Below are 23,409 nucleotides of genomic sequence, written 5' to 3'. Positions count from 1 at the left end.
GATACCCTACCAGACGATTGCAGTTGGAAGCGGGGCGTTCTGGGAGAGATGCGTCCATGGCGTCGCTATGGGTCGGACGCGACTCGACAGCTTAACAACAACTCAATCAGCTCTCTCCCTTCTACCCATCCATCTCTTTTCCCACTATACCCCAGCTCACGTGCTTCACTTCTTTCAAGGCAACTTAATCAAGGCAGTGGAAAGAGCACCGCCTGGGAGTCAGAAGGACCAGGGTTCTAATCCTGGCTATGCCACTCATCTGCTGGGTGTCCTTGGGCAAGTCTCTAAACTTCCCTGTGCCTCAGTTATCTGTAAAATGGGGATTAAGACCGTGAGCTCCATGTGGGACAGGGACTGAGTCCAACCTGATTAGCTTCTATCTACCCCAGTGCTTAGAACAGTGCTTGATACAGAGTAAGCACTTAACATATACCATCGTTGTTATTATTATTACCTATTCTTCCTCCTGTTTAAGACCGTGAGTCCCATGTGGGACAGAGACTACATCTGACCTGATTATCTTCTATCTACCACAGCACTTAATGCTTGGCACATAGCAAATGCTTAACCAATTTCATCATTATTATTCCTGACCATAGCTCTCTCCGTCTACCAAGCCCTTCTCAAATAACATCTCTTCCAGAAGTCCTGCATTTTTTTTTTCTTTTCCCCAAACTGTAGCTCCCAGTGCCACCTCAGCACTCCCACACCAGTTTAGGCATTCACATCCTAATCCTCCTCGACCTCCCAGCTGCCTTCAACACTGTGGACCACCTCTTTCTCCTGGAAAGGTTATCTAATAATGTTGGTATTTGTTAAGCGCTTACTATGTGCCGAGCACTGTTCTAAGCGCTGGGTAGACATAGGGGAAGCAGGGTAGACATAGGGGCTCACAGTCTTAATCCCCATTTTACAGATGAGGGAACTGAGGCACAGAGAAGTTAAGTGACTTGCCCACAGTCACACAGCCGACAAGTGGCAGAGCTGGGATTCGAACTTATGAGTCCTGATTCTAACCTTGGCTTCACTGATACTGTCATCTCCTGGTTCTCCTCCTACCTGCTGATTCTGGTTGCTGATTCTAAATCTCTTTCATGAGCTCTTCCTCTGCTTGCCATCCCTGTGGAAGTCCCTCAAAGCTTAGTTCTGGGACCCTTTCTATTTTCCATCTACACCCACTTCCTTGGAGAACTCATTCACTCCCATGCCTTCAACTACCATCTCTATGTGGATGATTCCCAAATCTGCATCTCCCAGCCCTGCTCATTCGCCCTCTCTGCAGTCTCATAGTTCCTTCTGCCTTCAGGGCATCTCTACTTGGATGTGCCACCGTTTAGACTGTGAGCCTGTTGTTGGGCAGGGATTGTCTCTATCTGTTGCCGAATTGTACATTCCAAGTGCTGAGTACAGTGCTTTGCACATAGTAAGCGCTCAATAAATACGATTGAATGAATGAATGAACGTGCCCGCCGACGCCTCAAACATAACATGTCAAAAACAGAACACCTCATCTTCCCCCACAAACCCTGTCCTCTCCCTGACTTTTCCATCACTGAAAACGGCACCACCCTCCTCCCTGTCTCACAAGCCCATAACCTTAGCGTTGTCCTTGACTCATCTCTGTCATTCCTCCCATACATTCAACCTGTCACCAAATCCTGTCAGTTCTACCTTCAAAACACTGCTAAAAACCTCCCTTTTCTCTCCATCCAATCTGCTAACATGCTCATCCAAGCACTCATCCTAAACCGCCCTGACTTCAGCATCTGCCCCCTTGCTGAACTCCCGGCCTCCTGCCTTTCCCCACTCCAATCTCTACTGCACTTTGCCGCATGAATCATTTATCAAAAAAAAGCGTTCAGTTCAGGTCTCCCCACTCCCCAAGAACCTCCAATGGCTGCCCATCCACCTCCGCATCAAACAGAAACTCCTTACGCTTTAAATCACTCAATCGGATCGGCCCCACCCTACTTCACCTCACTAATCTCCTGCCCACACACTCCACTCCTCTAGCACCAGTTTACTCACTCTGCCCCGATCTTGCCTATCTCAGCGCCATCCCCTTTCCCGCATCATCCTCCTAGCCTGGAACTCCCTCCCCGCTTCATATGCGCCAGACCTCCACTCTCTCCACCTTCAGAGCATTACTAAGTTGACTTGCCCAAGGTCACAAAGCAGAGCAGCAGCAGAGCTGGAACTAGATCGCAGATCTTCTGACTCCCTCCCCATGCTCTTTCCTCTATGCCATACTTCCTCCTTTTCGACCAACGAGGCTGCTTCAGTTAGGGTGACCTCACAACGTGAATCTGGTGGCACATGGTCAAACCTTTCTATGATGGTTGCTCTCCTATGAGCGTGGGAGGTGTTTTGCTTGCTGACTTGTGTACTTTAGATAACTTGTGGTTGCTTTACCCCCAAAACCTGTTCACTTTTGAAAGTTTTCTAGGTTCTTGTAAGTGTTCTTTTCATTCCCCATTCTGATTTTAAAACCATTCCCTCCTTTCACTAGAAGACCTGCAGAGGAGTGAGACAAGGACCATTTATAATGTGAGTGGAACTCTAAAAAAAGGGAAAGCCTCAAAAGCCAGAGATTTCCCAAACTAAATGTTCTTTTCTTTCCCCATTCTGGATTTAAAAACTGTTCCCTCCTCTCACTAGAAGACCTCTGGAGGAGTGGGACAGTGTGAGTTACTTGCTCCTTCATTCATCCTCCCTTCCATACCCACAGCACACATATAAACTGTACATATCTGTAATTTATGTATTTACCCATTTATTTATTATTTATACTAATGTCTGTCTCTCCCTCTAGACTGTGAGCTCATTGTGGGCAGGAATTTGTCTATTGTTATATTGTACTCTCCCAAGTGCTTAGTACAGTGCTTTGCACACAGTAAGCACTCAATAAATACGATCAAATGATTGAATGAAAGTGAGTGGAACTCTCAAAAAGAGAAAGGTTCAAAAGCCAGAGAGTTCCCAAACTAACAGCATAATCCCGAGTATGCAGGTGGCTGGTCAGATGGGATAGCAGTTCCTAGCCCTGGCACCAGGACTTGTGACTCTCCTCTTCCAAAAATAGGCTTCTAGGACCCACTGGATCCACTACTGAATCTCTTCCTTGATGTTCTAAGTGTTGGGAGCTATTGTGGCCTAAAAGGAGCATTTCTTACCAGTAGACTATACTGCCTTACCATGCTTCTCATCGTTATCACCGAAAGAGGACTCTCTTCACCTTCAAAGCTTTATTAAGGTCACATCTCTTCCAAGAGGCCTTTCTCGATTAAGCCTTCTTTTCCCCTACTCCTTCTCCTTTCTGCATCACTTAAGCACTTGGATCTTAGAGCACCTGATACTCAGCCGACTCTCAGCCCCATAGCACCAATGTAGGTACCCAGAATATATTTTAATGTCTGCCTCCCCCTCAACTCTGATGTAGTGTACTCTCCCAAACCTTCAGTACAGTGCTCTGCAAACAGTAAATGCTCAGTGAATACCACTGATTGATTGATTCCAATTGAGTAATGAAGAACAATGCTGGTACAATTTAAAGTACCATCCCCTCATTATAATGTTCTTTTTTAAATGCTTTCTGATAGTGCCCTGGACATTTAAGACATTAAATGCATTAATGTATTACTGAAAGTGTTCTCTCACTTCCAGATAATCTGCAAAGTTTACCTCGGATTTGGCATTTCCCTTCCCTCTTCCCTTTCCCAGTATGTTGACTGACTTGAATAGCTAGAGCCCTTTTCACTTAGCTAAATTAGGTCATGATAAATCTATAAAGCATAGATAATGGCATATCTTGTTTTGGTTAGCACAAGTTGTCTATTTTCTGAATGATATGTGAAGTATTCATATATGCACACACATGTAAAATATCCAAATCAAAATATTTAATTATGATACACATTTACAAAATATTTAATTATGATACTCTCCCAAACCTTCAGTACAGTGCTCTGCAAACAGTAAATGCTCAGTGAATACCACTGATTGATTGATTCCAATTGAGTAATGAAGAACAATGCTTGTGTTTGACTTAATCTGTATTCCTTAGGCTGAAACTGAACAATTGGGTCGTATACATTTCATTAAAGATGAAGAAAGGATAATCAATTTAGTTATGAATAAGAGCTGGTAAGTTTCCCAGTTACACACTTGTGCCTCAGGGAGGATTTGAAATTCAGTGTTCTGCATTCTAAAAGAGTTGATCACCAACAGCAATAAAGAGTTTGTTTTAGCAAAGCAGCATAAACACATTGCGCATAATCATAATCTGAAAAATCTTGGTGATAATTGCCGATCTAATTATCTGTTGCAAGAGGGATCGGAATGAATTCTTTAAAGGTTTAGTGGAATTCTTCAGAGTCTAGCCAACATGTCATACACCTGAGTGTTGGAGTGTGGTAAGAACTGTCATAGAATCAATCTATCAATCAAAAAAAAAATCATATGTATTGAGCACTTACTGTATGCAGAGCACGGTACTAAGCACTTAGGAGAGTATAACAGAGTTGGTAAACGTGTTCACTGCTCACAAGGAACTTACAGTCTAGATGGGGAGACAGACACTAGGATTTACTTAACATTCACTTGGAGGGAAAATCAGTTCCTCCCATAGAAGCGAATAGGCCTCTAAGGACCTTTCTCGCCAGAATCTATGAATAGTGGTTCCATTGAGCACACACTAGACTCAGTGGATAGCAATCAATCCATTGCGTCTAGAAGTAGTGTGTCCTAATGGAAAGATCCTGGGCCTGGAAGTCGGAGGACTTGAGTTCTAATCCCTGTTCCGCCACTTGTCTGCTGTGTGACCTTGGGTAAATCACTTTTCTTCCTTGTGCCTCAGTTACCTTATCAGTAAAATGAGGATTTAAACTGTGATTGTCTGTGAGTTCCATGCGAGACATGCACTGTGTCTAAACTGATGAAGCATCATGATGTGGTGGCTAGAGCATGGGCCTGGGATTCAGGTTCTAATCCTGGCTCTGCCACTTGTGTGCTGGGTGACTTTGGACAAGTGACTTCACTTCTCTGTGCCTCAGTTACCTCATCTGTACAATGGGGATTGAGACTGTGAGCCCCGCGTGGGACAGGGACTGTGTCCAACCCGATTTGCTTGTAATAATAATAATAATGTTGGTATTTGTTAAGCGCTTACTATGTGCAGAGCACTGTTCTAAGCGCTGGGTTACGGGTTACGGGATACGGGTTAATCAGGTTGTCCCACGTGAGGCTCACAGTTAATCCCCATTTTACAGATGAGGTAACTGAGGCACAGAGAAGTGAAGTTACTTGCCCACAGTCACACAGCTGACAAGTGGCAGAGCTGGGATTCACCCCAGTGTTTAGTACAGTGTCTGGCACATAGTAAGCACTCAACAAATACCATTATTATTATCATTAGCTTGTATTTACCCCAGTGCTTAGTTCAGTCCTTGGCATAACCTTGTATCTACTCCAGTGTCATTTACATTATTATTATTGTTGTTTATTATCATTATTATTTTTTATTATTCTTTAAACACCTCCTTTGTTCTCCCTGCTTTCAGATTCCCAATTTCAGCTCACCATACAGTATCTGTTTGGATAGACTGCTGTCTGCCCTACTTCTCACACATTCCCTGACCTGGAAGCTTGGGTCACATACAGGAGAAATAAAGGATACAATTCCCCCTATCTATCTATTGAGCTCTTTCTGTGTGCAGAACACTATACTATGCACTTGGCTTAGTATAATACAAAGAGGAGCATAGAGTTTAATGGAGATGACAACTAGACTGTGAGCCCGTTGTTGGGTAGGGATCGTCTCTATCTGTTGCCGAATTGTACTTCCCAAGCCCTTAATACGTTGCTCTGCACACAGTAAGTGCTCAAAAAATACGACTGAATGAATGAATCACGAGCAGATGTACACTGATTGATTAAAGTACAATTTAAAGTACCATCCCCTCATTATAATGTTCTTTTTTAAATGCTTTCTGATAGTGCCCTGGACATTTAAGACATTAAATGCATTAATGTATTACTGAAAGTGTTCTCTCACTTCCAGATAATCTGCAAAGTTTACCTCGGATTTGGCATTTCCCTTCCCTCTTCCCTTTCCCAGTATGTTGACTGACTTGAATAGCTAGAGCCCTTTTCACTTAGCTAAATTAGGTCATGATAAATCTATAAAGCATAGATAATGGCATATCTTGTTTTGGTTAGCACAAGTTGTCTATTTTCTGAATGATATGTGAAGTATTCATATATGCACACACATGTAAAATATCCAAATCAAAATATTTAATTATGATACACATTTACATTGCTGTATTATCATGTAGTGATATTACAGTGTATATATACAATACAATTATTATTAACAGTACAGTGCCTGGCACAGTGTAAGTGCTTAACAAATACCATCATCATCATATACAAGACACATAGGTGTATATTCTGTTTTTATCATTGCTTTAAGTATTGTCTTAATCAATTTTTTGTATGCTGGGAGCGTATTACGAAACTTTGTATTATTTCCTATAGTAGACTATAATTTGATTATCTCTTGTCTAACTTAGCAGTCTGTCTTCACGGAACCAATTAAGAGCCCTGACCAGGACTGTGACCTAACCTGTCCTAACCTAAGCAGGAGATTAAAAAAATAGCCAACACGAGTGAATAAATAAATCAGTAATAAATAGATCAGCGGATGAATTCATAAAGCCTCTGGTGGCTGAGAATATGGCATGTTCAGGTTGGAGGGGGCAGGGAATGCCTAAAAAAGCATGGATTTTTGGAAATGAGGGGCTGGACATGATCTGGCAAAGGTAAGGGGACATGGTGTTCCATGCAGGGAAAAAGCATTTGCGGCATCAATATCAAGGACATTTCTCGAGTGCCTTCTGGGCGCGGAGGGAGGGTAGAACACTGTACTGAGTGCTCATTACATTCAGGGCACATAGTAAAAGGCTTAATAAATGCACCCAGTTCTTCTATAACGTGAAGCTTGCAAGCCGGCGAAATCTTGCACTATGGAAAGCTTATACTGCTCTCCTATTCCGACCCCAGCCACACAACCCTAAGAGGCTCGCCTTCCCTAATTACGTTCTAGCCGAAACCCACTGGGAAAACAGGTGTTGTGACAGAACTGAGAGTACCATAATCTAAATACCATTGTTATTATTATTACACCCTTTTCAAAGATGATGCTACCGAGAGGGAGATCCTTAGTTGGGTGGTAGCCAGAGTATTCCTGGATCTCTTAATCTGGACATTTTGCTATTTGGAGTAGTAGGTTGGGTGCTGGGGGAGGGCTGAGAGGGGGCAGTAGGAAGGGAAATCCGGGCCAGAGGAACAGCACAAGCTCAGGGGCAGAGGTAGGAGAATCGAGAGCGAGATAGAGTTGGAAGCTGAGCTTGGGCGGAACAAGTGAACTGGGGGTTAGCAGAACATCACTAGCCTGTCAGCTCCTTGTGGGCCGGAAACACGTCTACAAACTCTGTTGCGCTGTATTCTCCCAAGTGCTTAGTTTACTGCTCTGCACGCAGTAAGCACTCCATAAATTCATTCGTTCATTCAATTGTATTTATTGAGCGCTTACTCTGTGCAGAGCACTGTACTAAGCGCTTGGAAAATACAATTCAATACCATGGATGATGATGATATCTAAAATACCGAGAGCTCTTGGAGAGCCTTGAAGTCAGAAGCAAAACCCTTGTACCTGGCCTCTAAGCTGTTTATAGTCTAATGGATCTACTCTTATGGTAACAATATAGCGCTATATTTCCATCTCATTCCATTCAAATCATATAATGAAAGCACCCTTTAGAACAGAACTGACTGCAGTGTGAATTCAGACTGAGCCCCTTCCAGATTAAGCCCCCCTTTTCCTCTGCTCCCCTTCCCCTCCCTATCACCCGACTTGCTCCCTTTGCTTTACCTCTCTCCCCCCACATTACATATGGATATATATATGTACTTATTTATAATTCTATTAATGATGTGTATATATCTATAATTCTATTTTATTGATGCTCTGGATGCCTATTTACTTGTTTTACTGCCTGTCTCCCCCTTTCTAGACTGTGAGCCTGTTGTGGGCAGGGACCGTCTCTATTTGTTGCTGAATTGTACTTTCCAAATGCTCAGTACAGTGCTCTGCACACAGTAAGCGCTCGATAAATACGATTGCATGAAAGAATGAATGAAATCAGTGCAAGTCACTAAAGTGGGAAGCAGCGTGGCCTTGTGGAAAGAACTCAGGCCTGAGAGTCAGAGGACCTGAGTTCTAATCCCGGGTCCGCCACTTGTCTGTTGTATGACTTTGGGCAAGTTACTTCACTTCTCTGTGGGAGGAAAAACAGGTACTGAATCTCCATTTTACAGATGAGGAAACTGAGGCACAGAGCTAGTCATCGACTTGCCCAAGGCCACATAGCAGGTAAGTGGCAGAATCGCGATTAGAACCCACGTCCTCTGACTCCCGGGCCCGTGCACTCTGCACTAGGCCATGCTGCTTCGTAGAGGGAGACCAACAGTGAAATAAATTTCAGGTATATACTTAAGTGCTGCGGGGGAGAGGACGGGATGAACATCGAGCGCTTCAAGTGCATTGGTGAAGCAGAAGGGAGTGGGAGTATGGGAGATGAGGGCTTAGTCAGAAAAGCCTCTTGAAGGAGATGTGATTGTAATCAGTCTTTGGAGGTGGGAAAAGCGGAGGGGGATAGAGTTCCAAAGCCACAGGGAGGATGTGGGCAAGGGGTCGGCCGTGAGATGATAGACAAAATCGAGCTACAGTGAGCAAGATGGTGCTAGAGAAGCAAAATGAGCATGCCGGGTTTTAACAGAAAATCAGTGAGGAAAGACAGGATGGGGCAAGGTGATTGAGTGCTTTAAAGCCGACGGAAAGGATTTTCTGCTTGATGGGGAAGAGGATGGGCAACGCCTGGAGATTCCCGAGGAGTGGGAAGAAGTGGACTGAACTTTTTTTTAGAAAAATGATGCGGGTAGCAGAGTGAAGCATGAACTGGAGTGGAGAGAGACAGGAGGCAGGGAGGTCAGCAAGGAGGCTGATGCAACACTAAAGGTGAATATAAGTGCTTGGATCAGGATAGTAGCAGTTTAGGTGGAGGGGAAAGGGCAGATTCTAGAGATGTTGTAAAGGTAGACCTGTCAGGATTTCATGACAGATTGAATGTGTGGGTTGTGTGAGGGAGATGCAGTGAGGGTAATATCAAGGTTGCAGGCTTGTGAGACAGGAAGGATAGCGGTGTTTCCTATAGTGGCGGGAAAGATAGGTGGAGGACACAGGTTGGATGAAAAGATGAGGAGTTCTGTTTTGGAACGTGTCTAATTTGAGGCTACAGCGGGACTTCCAAGTAAGATGGAGGAAGGAAGAAATGTGAGACTGTGGGTAAGGAGAGAGGTCAAGGCTGGTGAGGTAGATTTGGGAGTCATCTGCACAGAGGTGGTAGTTGAAGCCATGGGAGCAGATGAGTTCTCCAAGGGAATGGGGGGAGATGGAGAATGGAGGGGGCACAGAAGTGAGCCTTGTGGGACTCCCACATAGAGGGTAGGAGGCAGAGGAGGAGCCTGTGAAAGAGACTAAACCTGCAAGAAGAAGCGTGGCCTAGTGGAAAGAGCACGGGCCTGGGAATCAGAGGACCTGGGTGCTAATCATGCCTCTGTCACTTGTCTGCTTTGTGATCTTGGGCAAGTCACTTGGCTTCTCTGTGCCTCAGTTTCCTCATCTGTAAAATGGGGATTAAGACTGTGAACGCTCACAGTTATCTTGTAATCTATCCCAGCACTTTGTACAGGGTCTAGCACAGAGTAAGTGCTTAACAAATACCACTAAAACAATAGGGAGAGACTGAGAATGAGCCACCGGAGAGATAGGAGGAGAACCAGGAGAGGGCAATGCCAGTGAAGCCGAGGGTTGGATAACGTTTCCAAGAGAAGGTGGTGGTCGATCCGAGCAGTAGAGTGAGGTAAGAGCTGGAGAGGGGAGAGAGTAGGGGCAAGGAGTTCAGCAAGGTGGCTGATACAGTAGTTGAGGCAAGCTGGGATGAGTGCTTAGACCTAGGTGGTGGCTGTTTGGATGGAGGGGAAGGGGTGGATCCAGGAAATGCTATGGAGAAAAAAATCAGCGGGTTTAAGTGACCGAAAATGTGAGGGTTGAAAAAGAGCAAGGAGTCAAGGATAATACTGAAGCTGTGGGCTTCAGAGACAGGGAAGAATGTGGTGGTGTCAACTGTGAGCGGAAAGCTAAGTGGAAGTGTGGATGATGAGAAATTCGATTTTGGGCATATTGAATTTAAGGTGGCAGAGGGACGTCCATGTGGCGATGTCCTGGGAGCAAAGGAAAATGGGAGCTGGAAGAGGCAGAGCGCTGTAGCTACCTAGTGTCTTCCCCCCTCAAGAGGTTGCTAGTGGGGGTGAGTCTGATCTCTCTTCAGTGGCTCCACTCACTCAATCAAGCTGGGAGCAGCAAAGTGAATCAAAGAAGCATCCGACACTCCTAGCTCTTCCTTCTCCGACTCTCCCTCTCCCTCCAGTGACCAAGCCAAGACCATCCGTCGCTCTTGACTCTCCTCTTTCCATTCCTGACTTTCCCTCTAGTACCTCCTTAAGGACCTCCCATCCATAAGGAATTTACACAGAACCCTCTTGAAACTGGAGCCATTTTCTGTATAAACTGCATTGACAAAACAGGATGAAGAACCCTAATAATTGACTTTAAAAACTCCCAAAATCTTGTTAAATGTGGTCCATCTGAATGCAGCATTAGAGTCTGAGACAAGATGAAAAGACCAGCTTTAATGCAGAGAACCATGACAAGAGTAAACAGGAGGATAATGGCACTTCCAGTGGGCATACCGTGTTTACTTGGACTTTATAAAGAGATAATTTTCAAGAGGCGATAATCTCACTATACTTTATAATTTAAATGTTACTTGGAACGTATGCTGACACACAACTGATTATCAGCAGACTTTAGTGGCAAATTAATTACTATTTAGTCCAGAGGTTATATTATGATGTGATGTGAAAAAAAAAACCAAAAACATTTTTCAGCAGTTATTTAAACTTAAATTCACAAATCATCTCTGCAATTTGGGGATTTTTGCATGTTTTGTCAAAAGCTAAATATTAATATCTCATGAATATGAAAAAGTCCTATAAATAGTAATCTGTCAAAATATACTCTGATAGAGTAGCAAAGGATTGGAGATGATGTGTTTAGAATAAAATCATAAGTAGCCATTTTGAAAAGAAAATAAGCACCAGAAGCTGGAATTCAGAGGAGGGTTTTTTGGTGTGTTGCCTGGTAGTTAGTGTTTGCTGATTTTCTGTTCTTTCATTACATAATTAGGATGTCATCTCTTCTCCTAAACTTCCTGCCTTCCAGTCTGAAATCTCTGCTTCTACATCCTGCAGTCTTAACACTCTTTCCAGGACTTTTTTAGAAAGTGATTGATTTTATTCCTAAAGGTTTACTTCATGATAACCATAAGGATGACTCTATAAATAAATTCGCAGGTGCCGGTGTGCCCATTGATGACCTTTCATCATCCCTTTGGTTAGACCTGGGGCTTTGGGGAAAAGAAGTCCAAGTGGGTTTGTTTCTAGGAGTGGGTGGGTCTCTTATGACCCCAGTGAGGAAGCGATCATAGGGAAAGAAAGGGAAGAGGAGGGAGGGGATTGTCAGGGAAACTCCATTCGGGAGGAGGAACAGGGGGAACAATGCAAATTCTAATTATTTAGGCTTTCTTAGATTCTCAACTTCTCCAGGAGAGGATTAGCTCGTTTGTAAGCTCTAGCTCCCTGGGACACAGGAAGTGTCGAATTGAAAACGGATGCTAAATAATGACATCATCTGGAAATCATGGCATTCCAGAATAGAGAACAAGGATGGTAATTTGTCCAAAAACCATTATCCCCTGGTTTCCACAGTTGTGTTTTTGGTATTCTGGATGAGAGGGAGATTGAACAGACATTTCCATAGCCACAAAAATGGCTTTTGGATCCATTTCTGTGAAGCTGCTACTCATGAAGCCGGATTTCAGATTCAGTATAGATTCCGTTCAATCAATCACTATTGACCGTAGCCATAGTAATGGCATTTACTACGTGCCTACTATGGAACAGAAATTACTGTAATGAATTCATTTGCTCATTGTTTAGGCGAGCCTTCATGAATGTAGATTTAAATAAAGATGTAATTGAAAATGGGAGCAGGTTGATTTCAGTCCCATCTAATTTTCTCTGGGCGCAAATTAATTAAATACCTGGAGTTGTACTGTAATCCAAATACTTTAAATGGGTAAACTCGGAAAAGCCAGGATTATCCACTTAAATGTCCTCACCGTCACTTTGGCCATCATCCTCCCCTGAGAAGCAGTGTGGCTCAATGGAAAGAGCACGGGCTTGGGAGTCAGAGGTCGTGGGTTCTAATCCTGGTTCCACCCCTTGTCTGCTGTGTGACTTTGGGCAAGTCACTTAACTTCTCTGTGCCTCAGTTACCTCATCTGTAAAATGGGGATGAAGACTGGGAGCCCTACGTGGGACAACCTGATGACCTTATCTACCCCAGCGCTTAGAACAGTGCTTGGCACATAGTAAGCGCTTAACAAATACCAAAATTATTATTATTATGCTCTGTGCCTCAGCTACCTCATCTGGAAAATGGGGATTAAGACTGGGAGCCCCATGTGGAACAACCTGATTACCTTGTATCGACCCCAACACTTAGAAGAGTGCTTGGCACATAGTAAGTGCTTAACAAATACCATCATTATTATTATTATTATTCCCAATCCCCATCATTTTCCTCATCGAACAAAAAGTTCCTTATCCCCACTGAATCTCTTCATTGAACAAATCAGATCTCCTTACTCGCTAGCTCCCAGCTCCTCCCAAGTTCATCTCCCAACTGTACCCTGTTCTAATTTCACCCTCTTCTGACCTCTTGCTCGCACAGTTCCCCCACAAACCTGCCAGAGGCTTGTTAATATTTTTTGGTCTATCTCCTCCGTCAGAGTGTAAGTTCTGGGTCGGTAGGGAATGTGTCTTGTGCTTCAGTTGTACTTTCCAAGTGTTTAGTACCGTTCTTTGAACTCTCTAAACAATTAATAATTATCATTGTACTACTACCGTGACTTATTACCATCTCCACGTCCATCACTCTTTCTTTTCTAAATGGTGTTGGTTAAGGGCTTAGTATGTGCCAGGCACTGTACTAAGCACTGGGGTAGACACAAGATAATCAGGCTAGACACAGTCCCTGTCCTACAAAGGGCACACAGTCTTACTCCCCGTTTTACAGATGAGGAAACTGCGGCACAGAGAAGAAGGGACTTGCCCAAGGTCACGCAGCAGACAAGTGGCAAAGCCGGGATTAGAACCCAGGTTCTCTGATTCTCAAGCCAATGCTCTTTCCACTGGGCTATGCTGCTTCTGTCCTACCCTATATCACTCCTTTCACTATCTATCCTATTTTTCTCTCCTGTCCTATCACTAGGTCACTCCTATCCCCAAACCCTTCCCCATTAACACTGTTATTCTACCTGCTGCTTTCCACTCCCAAGGGCTGACAGTTTGAGACAGAGCACACAGTGAGGGTGAGGAAATATGAAGAAACGACCACCTAATGAAACAATCTGTGATTTGAACAAATCCATCAAGTGGTCCTATTTCATCTCACTCATTGGATTAAGTTCGCAAGGGAGGGCACAATCAAGCCTGCATCCCGGCAGTGCAGCCTTTCTGTGCCTCGCTCTGATTCTGCACTTAAGGCGGCATGGATCCCAGGAGCATCTTTCTCATGGGCAATGTTTCTGGGTGGCAGGTGGGCAGACAGGGCCAGATCTTGAGGTGGGCCTTAATTCTCCTTCCATCAGTCTCTTCTGGAAGTGTTAGTGTTTGGACTCTTCTGGAAATGTTAGTGTTTGGCCCCACTAGGCTCAGGTTAGAATGTGCTAGAGGTTAAGGGGGCAATTAGATATATTATCCAAGTGTCAGGAAGAGTTGGAAAGCCTAAGGGGCCCCAGGATATGGGTGTAGAGTCATTCTTTTAGGGAAACCTGGGGGTGACTCAAATATAGATCTCTAAATGACTTTAATTTTATACTGAAAGTGAAGGTAATTCACCCTGCTGCCCAGATCATTTTTCTAAAAAAAAATTCAGTTCATTTTTCCCCACTCCTCGGCTCTGCCACTTGTCTGCTGTGGGACCTTGGGCAAGTCATTTAAATTCTCTGTGCCTCAGTCACCTCATCTGTAAAGTGGGGATCGAGACTGCAAGCTCCAGTGGGACAGGGACTGTGTCCAACCCAGTTAGCTTATATCCACCCCAAAGCTTAGTACAGCGCCTGGCACACAGTAAGAGTTTAACAAATACCATAATTAGTATTATTATCCCTCAAGACCCTCCAGTGGTTGCTTATCCAACTCCATATCAAACAGAAACTCCTTACCATAGGCTATAAAGCACTCAGTCATCTTGGCCCCTCCTATCTTACCTCTCTGATTTCCTACTACAGCCCAGCAAGGTCACTTCACTCCTCTAATTCATTCGATCATATTTATTGAGCACTTACTGTGTGCAGAGCACTGTACTAAGCGCTTAGTACTAACAGCAACTTAGTACTAATGCCAACCTATTCTCATTCTCACCTATCTCGTTGTCCAAGCTCTCATTCAAATCCTGCTTCTGGCCTGGAACTCCCTTCCTCTTTCATATCTGACAGACCATCACTCTCCCCACCTACAAAGCCTTATTAAAACTGCACCTCCTCCAAGAGATCTTCTCCAATTAAGTCCTCATTTCCTCTACTCCCTCTCCCTTCCATGTTGCCCTGGCACCTGGATTTGTACCCTTTAAGCACTTGTACCCTTTAACCCATCCTCAGCCCCACCGCATTTAGCGTGGCCTAGTGGATAGAATGCAGGCCCGGGAGTCAGAAGGACATGGGTTCTAATCCTGGCTCTGCCACTTGTCTGCTGTATGATCTTGGGCACGTCATTTAGCTTCTCTGTGCCTCAGCTCCCTCATCTGTAAAATGGGGAAGAAGACTGAGCCCTATGTGGGACATGGACTGTGTACAACCTGATTAGCCTGTATCTAAACCAGTGAACAGCACCGTGCCTGGCACATACTAAATCCTTGATTAATTGATCGATCGATTGATCGACTGCTATCTACCTTTGGACACAGAGAAGATTTGCCATTCGAAACCCCTCTGTATGAGTTATGCTTTCTCTCTGCCTCTTTACATACTTTAACTTTACTATTTAATCATTTATTTATCCACATATTCATTCTCTTCTTCCTCCCAATTGTGTATCGCTTTGTGTCTCCCACCCAGGTAGATGATGATCTCCATGAGGGCAGGGATCATGTTTCCTATTCTGTTGTTGCTTGCCAAATACTTAGCGCACTGCTCTGCACACAGGTGCTCAATTAATATTGATGATTGACCGGTTGATTTGCAAAATCTTGTATCAACCTCTTGAATTCATCCCCTATCCCATTTGGAGGACTCATTTTGAATGGAGACATTTTAAAATATTTCCTCTTGATTTTAAATAGTTAATGAAGTTTTGATTCATTGCCATAAGCAGTTTAGTACCTCAAATCAGAAATGATATTCTGTGGCATTCTGGGAGTTATGCCAATTTAAAGGAGAGAAAAGGATAATTAAGGAAATCATGGTAAATTAACTTCACCACAATAAAGAGTAACTATCATTTCATTAAAGGCAGAAGAGTGCCGGGTTGTTCAGTAACAAACATAAAAGAAAGGCAAGTCATGTATTTCACCAAACTGAAAGCCCTACATCTCTCTATTGAGCAAAATGGTTGAGGTTCATTAAAACCCTAAACTTCTTTTGCCAAGAACTTTTCTTCCTTATTATTCAACTGAAGTACATTTTGCAGTAAATGTATTCCATATGCTTCTGCTGCATTTCCATTTACCTCATCAAAATGTTGATCTGTAAGATCTATTTGATGTGAAAAATGGCTTAAGCCTTCATAGGTTGTTTTTTTTCAATCTAGCATTTTAAACCTTTCTTTGAAGGAGAAAACTTTTCCAAGAGTAAACAGAACTGGAACCTTAAGTGGCTGAAGTTTAACTTGGAAGTTGAAGTTCCATCCAGATCAAGTACCTTCTAAAGTTGGAAAAAGTTGTTTTCATCATCTTGCCACAAAACTCCATATATTATGAGATTTCCCGTGTAACTCTCTCCTCTCATTCCTATCCAAACTCCCGGAGCAGTTTCATACACTCTGTCTTGACGTCTTCTCTTCCAACTGGCTTCTCGACCCTCTAGTCGTGTTTCAGCCCCCTCCAATTCACTGAGACCGCTCTCTTTCCCCAGATCACCGATGTCATCTCTAGTAGATTCTATTTTTCCCTAATAATAATAATAATAAAGGTATTTGTTAAGCACTTACTATGTGCCAAGCACTGTTGTAAGTGCTAGGGTAGATACAGGGTAATCAGGTTGTCCCAAGTGAGGCTCCCACTTTTAATCCCCACTTTACGGATGAGGTAACTGAGGCCCAGAGAAGTTAAGTGACTTGCCCCAGGTCACACAGCAGACATGTAGCGGAGGCAGGATTAGAACCCACGTCCTCTGACTCCCAGGCCTGTGCTCTTTCCACTAGGCCATGCTGCCTCTCTTATGCCCTAATGCTTCTCAACCTTTCAGCTACCTTCAGCACTATGAACCCTTCTTCTGGAAACATTACCTAACTTTGGTTTCTCTGTCACGACTCTCTCCTGCTTCTCTTACCTCTCTAGCTGATCTTTCTCGATCTTTGTTGGCTCCTCTGCCTCCCACCTCATCTGTACTAGGTCATGGGTTCTAATCCCAGTTCCACCACTTGTCTTCTAGGTGGCCTTGAGCAAGTCACTTTACTTCTCTGTGCCTCAGTTACCTCATCTGTAAAATGGGGATTGAGACTGTGAGCCCCACATGGGACAGGGACTGTGTCCAACCCGATTTGCTTGTAGCCACCCCAGTGCTGAGTACAGTGCCTGGCACATAGTAGGCACTTAACAAATACCACAGTTATTATCACCATGAGGAGATTGGGGAGGGAAGATAAGGAGTTAGGTTTGGGGTATGTTGAGCTCAAAGTGCTGGCAGGGCATCCATACAGACATGTCCTGGAGGCAGGAGGAGATGCAAGATCGCAGAGGAGAAGGGTCGGGGCCTAGTGAGTTAGATTTGACTCAGTGGAAAGAGCCCGGGCTTGGGAGTCAGAGGTCATGGGTTCGAATCCCAGATCTGCCACTTGTCAGCTGTGTGCCTCAGTTCCCTCATCTCTAAAATGGGGATTAACTGTGAGCCTCACGTGGGACAACCTGATTACCCTGTATCTCCCCCAGCGCTTAGAACAGTGCTCTGCACATAGTAGGCGCTTAACAAATACCAACATTATTAGGAGAGAGAAGGATGGTACCTGGATGATGCAGTGGGATTCAGAAGATAATTTCTTTTAATAGAGGGGATGTCTAAGATGGCAGCTTCATCTCTTACCCATAGCTGACAGGAGGAGGAAGAAGATGAGGACACTACTGCCCTGTTTCTGGTTCTCACTGGGCAGCAGGGTCTGGGCACAGTGTCGTTCTATGTGTGAACGGGGTTCTTCTTGCCCCCAGCCCTGGACCCGGTGGGGAGGTGCCATATACCTGCCTCCCTCCCTCTTCACCCTGTAGGCTGAGACAAGCCAGGGCAGGGTTATGAAATGAACAGAGTGTGAGCAGTATGCCATATATGATGATAAAGGTAATAATTTAAGAATTAACCCAGTGAGATCCATCATATTTAATAATGTTGGTATTTGTTAAGCGCTTACTATGTGCAGAACACTGTTCTAAGTGCTGGGGGAGATACAGGGTAATCAGGTTGTCCCACGTGAGGCTCACAGTTAATCCCCATTTTACAGATGAGGGAACTGAGGCCCAGAGAAGTGAAGTGACTTGCCCACAGTCACACAGCTGACAAATGGCAGAGCTGGGAGTCGAACTCAGGACCTCTGACTCCGAAGCCCAGGCTCTTTCCACTGAGCCATGCTGCTTGAGTATACTGTACTAAGTGCTTGGGAGAGTACAACGTAACAGAGTTAATGTGTCTGTCAATTAATATGATAGACGCATAAACTGTCCATAATGAGCTTACAGTCTAGGAGGCAGACATTAATATAAATTACACATAATCATATTGATTGAGCACTTACTGTGTGCAGAGCACTGTACTAATCACTTGGGAGAGGACAATATAACAGAGGAGCGGCATGTTCTAATGGAAAGAACACATAGCTGGGAATCAGGAGACCTAGATTCTAATCCCTACCTCAGCCACTTGGCTGCTGTATGATTTGGGGCAAATCATTAAAGTGCTCTATGCCTCAGTTTTCTCATCTGTAAAATGGGGATTCAATACCTGTTCTCCCCGCTACTTAGACTGTAAGCCCCATGTGGTTCAGGGACTTTGACCTGATTAGCCCAGGGCTTAATTCAGTGCTTGGCATATAGTAAGTGCTTATCAAATAGTAGTCAAAATAGTAATGATAATAATAATAAATAAGCCTTAAAGCACACTGCTTCCCATCTCACCGCCGAACTCTTGCTCACATCCTGCCTCTGGACTGGAATGTCCTCCCTCTTCATAGCCCACAGACGATTACTCTCCCCACCTTCAAAGCCTTATTGAAGGCAAATCTCCTCCTTGAGGCCTTCCCTGACTAAGCCCTCATTTCTTCTTTTCCCACTCTCTTCTGCATCATCCCCATTTGCTCCCTACATTCGCCCCTCCCTCAGCCCCACAACACTTAGTACAGTGCTCTGCATACAGCAGGCACTCAATAAATAAGTGCTTGGGAGAGGGCAATAGAATTGCTAGACATGATCCATGCCCACGAAGGGCTCAGAATCTAGTAGAGCCCACAGAAAAACCATCTTCCAGACCTAGAACAAAATGAGGTCCCCATAGACAGAAAAACAATGTTCAGGAATGGATTCTCCAAGGGCAATTATGGGAGTTATCCATTAGATTATAAATTCCTCAAAGGCAGGGATTGAATCTCGTCCATCTTCGGTGTTCTCCCAAATGCTTAGTCTGGTGCACTGCACAGAGTAAGTGGCAAAAAGAATGGTCTTCCTCCTAGTATTTTCTGTGCTGTCACTTCATTCCTAGGTCTGCCCTTATTCCTAAATCCTGCTGGGGTTCAGGGCAGCACTCAGCACAGTTTTCATCATTCATTCCTGTGCAGAATGAAGCACTGACTTTTCATCCTCTCCCGCTCAGTCCTAGGTGAGAGGAAAAATGGAAACACCCAAACAAAAAGCTGGATTGCCTCTCCCCCCGCCCCGCCCCTTTTGATGCATATTATTGTTATTAAGATCCGTACCTTGGCTCTGGGCTTACGCTGAACTCTTCATATTGATATGTCTATTTGGAGAAAAGTGTAACAAATAACCCCGGACCTTTTTTTGTGCGTGTGTGTGAGTGAAGGCTCCACAGCTGGCACTTTAGTACTTCTGAGAAAATGAAATCTAGCTCAAGGTTCTCAGGCAGTGGAAAGATATAAACGATCATCAGCCAGGAGAGATACCTAGCAATCCAGCTCATGTCAAGAGTCAGGAAAGATGTCACATGATACTTCAGAAAACACAGCAAGAACTGAGGAAGGATTTCAGGAACGGGAGAGTTTCTCAACTGAGATGGTTCTGGTTTCTTAAAAAAAAATAAAGGAAAGCCAGACTTGGTCTTCCTTCTGGTCCCTCTAGATGAATGTTCTATCTGGGCAGTATGGTGTAGTGGAAAGAGCATAGGCTTGGGAGTCAGAGGTTGTGGGTTCTAATTCCAGCTCCGCCACTTATCAGCTGTGAGACTTTGGGCAAATCATTTAACTTCTCTATGCCTCAGCTACCTCATCTGTAAAATGGGAATTAAGACTGTGAGCCCTATGTGGGGCAACCTGATAACCCTGAATCTCCCCCAGCACTTATAACAGTGGTTGGCGCATAGTAAGCGCTTAACAAATACCATCATCATCATCACCGAAGGATGCTCAGAGGTATAATAGGATGGTTGCCCTCCTTGACATACATGGTCCTCTAAGTGAGGGATGTGGATGGGGCATCTTATATCATTAATTTTCCAAGAACTCATCCCGACAATCTATCTAACCTTTCAAGAGCCTTATAACATCCCTAATCTTGCCATCGAAGAACTCCTTAAGGCTCTGCTGCCCACGAATACACATAAACATTGATCCTATTGATATTTTCATTACATCATCTTCAATAACTCAGCACCACCGTGCTCATCACTTTTATCATAAATGGGTCCTGCATGTAAAAAAAAATAAAATGGTCGCGTTCCCTTTGCTACAGTCTGCACTCTTGCCTACCGACTTGCCAATTTCACTCCGTTCCCCAGTGAGAACATGCCTGTCAGAGCTGAGAGAGTATAGGCAGCACGCACAAACCACTATCTCTACAATCAATTCCTTTTCACAGGGTCTCTGTCCTGCAGGGATGAGGCCTGACTGTTGTTCATCTTACCATCTTCACCTTTACGTCACTTCACCTACCCGTTATTCTTTCATGTATCTGAAATATTGGCTCCAACCCTGGCACGTTTTATAATATATATTATAAATTTATAATTTTATACATATAACCTCCTCACCCCCTGGCTTTAAAGCACTCGATCACCTTGTCCCCTTCTACCTCACCTGGCTACTCTCCTACTACAACCCAGCCTGCACACTTTGTTCCTCTAATGCTCATCTTTGCACTGTACCTTGACCTCGTCTATCTCGCCCCAGTCACGTTCGTACCAACCAGGACCTTCCTGGACTGGGGGGAGTCTCAGTGACGCATAGTAGAGTTCAAACCACACCCCTGATCACCAAGGTTACTGTGGAATTTTTTTTTTACTTAGTTTTACCAGAGTGCGCGGGAGTGACCCATACACAAACTCACTCATTCCACTCCACCAAGGGTCCAATACCAGTCGGTGGTCAGAGGAGCCCGTTTTGCCGATGCTTCTTCTTTCTGCTTCTGAGTGCTGTTTCTGCTGCTCTCAGTGGGCTTCCTTCTTGTTTCTCTGCATGCTTCTGCCCCTTCTGCATGCTTCCAGGTGCCCCCTCATGACTCAAAGCATCCATCTTTTACCTGCCTTAGGCATCGCAGCTATGGCGCTATGTGGCAGTTACTAATTGGTCCAGGCCTCTTATGGGGTGGAACAAGGAGAGAAAACCCCGCCTCCCTCCATGGCTCTGCCCCCACAGGCCAGCAATCACCTATCAGGTAGAGCCCATCAGTGGCTTCACAAAGGCTCCTCCTTGTTGTTGTTCACGGGATCACAAACAGTCACTAACAAAGCAGCATGTTGTGGGCTCACCACAGCCCCCGACCTCTCACACACATCCTACCTCTGGCCCTCCCTCCTCATATCAGACAGATAATTGCTCCCCCCACCCACTTCAAAACCTTATTGAAGGCACAGTTCCTCCTAGAAGCCTTCCATGGCTAAGCCCTCCTCTCCTCTTCTCCCACTCTCTCCTGCACCGCTCCTTCATTCGTCCTCTCTCCTATCACTTTATATATATCTGTAATTTATTTATCTATTTATTTATATTAATGCCTGTCTCTCCCTCTAGACTGTGAGCTCGTTGTGGGCAGGGAATGTGTCTGTTTGTTGTTATATTATAGTCTCCCGAGCGCCTAGTACAGTGCTTTGCACAGGAGTAAGTGCTCAATAGATACGATTGAATGAATGAATGAACATATCTGAATATTCTTATAGAGAGAGTGCAGACACACTTTAAAATATGTGTTTTTACATTCAGTTGAAACACAAAACAAGGTAATGTTCAGTGGTGTACAGAACTTCCAGACTCTGATAATATGGACAATCATGAGGAAATACATCATGGGCTATTGGAAAGCCTGAAGTCTACTTTTCTTTACCAAGAGCACTGTATCATGCACTGTATTTACAGAAGGGGTGTTGACTTGAAAGCTGGAAACTTGTCTTTAATCTGTAGTATGCCTTCTTACTCATATCTCTTGGCAAAGATAGAGGTTATATTACACTGTGTGTGAAACAATTCCTAGGTATTAAAATGTTACAACAATTTCAACTGGGAGTTGAAGGGTTTCCTTGGCCAATTTTAAATCCAGAAGTAATGGCTTGCCATCAGTCAATGGTATTTATTGAGCACTTATCATGTGCAGAGCACTGGACTGAGCACTTGGGAGAGTGCAATACAACAGGGCTGGTAGACATGTTTCCTGCCTACAATGAGCTTACAGTCCAGAGGGGAAGACAGGCATTAATATAAACAAATTATGGATATGTACATAAATGCTGCAGGGCTGATGGAGGGGATGAATACCAAGTGCCTGAAGGGTACAGATCCAAGTTCATAGATGATGCAGAAGGGAGAGAGAGTCAGGGAAAATCGGGCTTAATCAGGGAAGGCCTCTTGGAGGAGATGTGACCTGAATAAGGCTTGCCCATCTTCATTAAACCTTCTCAGTCGATGTTAATGAAAACCGTAATAGAAGATGTTTGACAGCATTAACAAGATGATAAAACATATGGTTAAAATTTACAGGTGAAGGTACAGTAAATTGGAATTAAAATTAAAATCCTCTTTATTCGTATTGCTTCTTTTAGGGATAAACATTTAATTGGTGAAAGTAATTTCTCTGAAAACCTCCCAGATGGCGTCTCCAGGCCTAACAGTTTAAAATAATTGAACAATTACTTTACTTTCCGTAATTTGCAGCGTTATCTCAGTTTATTAAAGTGCTCCCATTGGCCCTTCCCAATTACAAAAATGTCAATGGATTTGCATGCTATAAGTATAAGAATAGCACAAAAGTGCTCAAAAACGGGAATACTCTTGGTAAATCATAAATGGTCTCCTTTGGGAACCTTGGAGGGAACATTACATAGCCATTTAAATTCCAAATGCATTTTGACTGCAGAAGAAATAATATAGAACAGCAGAAGAAATAATATGGACTGCTTATTCCAGTTTGATTGAGTAGCTCAGAGAACGAGAAGCAGCGTGGCTCAGTGGAAAGAGCATGGGCTTTGGAGTCAGGGCTCATGAGTTCGAATCCCAGCTCTGCCACTTGGCGGCTGTGTGACTGTGGGCGAGTCACTTAACTTCTCTGTGCCTCAGTTCCCTCATCTGTAAAATGGGGATTAAGACTGTGAGCCCCACGTGAGACAACCTGATTCCCCTATGTCTACCCCAGCGCTTAGAACAGTGCTCGGCACATAGTAAGCGCTTAACAAATACCAACAAAAAAACAGAAAAAAACTTGGATTTGTTAGGTTAGATCCCATGGATGCAACAGACATAGTAAGCGCTAAC

Source organism: Ornithorhynchus anatinus, chromosome X3, assembly GCF_004115215.2.
Source record: "Ornithorhynchus anatinus isolate Pmale09 chromosome X3, mOrnAna1.pri.v4, whole genome shotgun sequence".
Classification (NCBI taxonomy): Eukaryota; Metazoa; Chordata; class Mammalia; order Monotremata; family Ornithorhynchidae; genus Ornithorhynchus; species Ornithorhynchus anatinus.
This window is presented reverse-complemented; position numbering follows the sequence as displayed.